This window comes from Leopardus geoffroyi, chromosome B3 (genome assembly GCF_018350155.1).
Source record: "Leopardus geoffroyi isolate Oge1 chromosome B3, O.geoffroyi_Oge1_pat1.0, whole genome shotgun sequence".
NCBI classification, from domain to species: Eukaryota; Metazoa; Chordata; class Mammalia; order Carnivora; family Felidae; genus Leopardus; species Leopardus geoffroyi.
Window position 1 is genome coordinate 75,436,940 of NC_059337.1, and position 899 is coordinate 75,437,838.

Genomic DNA, 899 nt, shown 5'->3' on the forward strand with positions numbered 1-899 from the left:
ACCTCCTCCCTCCCCAACAACAGTGGAGTCCCCAAACCCTTAGACACTTCACTTTCTGGTTCTTCTGTTATGCCCAGAATTCGTGATCCCCAAAGACCACTAGGGAGCCGAGTCTGATGCAAAAGCAAAAGAGCCTTTATTCGAGCTAGCTCGAGCTCAATCCCCTACCTGCACCAAGGCAGCGGTGAGATACAGGAGAGAGAGCAGTTTCAAAAGCACAAAGGTTTTATAGGGGTCTAGGGGCAGTTGGTGAGGTAATGGCTGTGGCCTCAGCTGATTGACTGGGGAAGGGTTGTGGCCTCAGCCGATTGGCTGGAGAAGGGTCGTGGCCTTGGCTGATTGGCTGGGGAAGGGTCGGAGTCTTGTTACGCAGGTCGTGGAGCATGTTTTGATCCGGAAGTTTGAATGGGTGAGTGGGAGGGTACTCAAGGGGAGGAGGCGTGGTCTGAGGTTTCTGCGATTTTCCCGGAAAGGGGCCATGTCGGAGACATAGTCACTCAAGGTGGGGGACACAGAACAAGATGGAGTCGGCGGGCGTAGTTCTGCTCTTTTACTTCCCCTCTCTGTTTCAGTTTCACAGACTTATTTTCACCAGCTCTGCAATGAGCAGGTGCCAAAGAACAAAGGAGGGACTGAAATTCGTCTCTGTGTCACCTCAGGGAATGTACACTTGTTCCATTTAGACTACTTTTTGGCTTACATGGGCATAGGGGACTTCTGCGTAAGGATGTAACCTCTGTGGCACTCAGCCAATGAGGAATCAGGGGAGGGACTTGCATGTGAGGAGATAAATTGTCTGCTGTAACCGCCCCTGAGTGTGCCTGTCCGTCAGACACTGGCTCTGGCAAGAACGTTGAGTAAAGCCTTGCTTCACTGTGCTCCTGGTCTCCGAGTCCCTC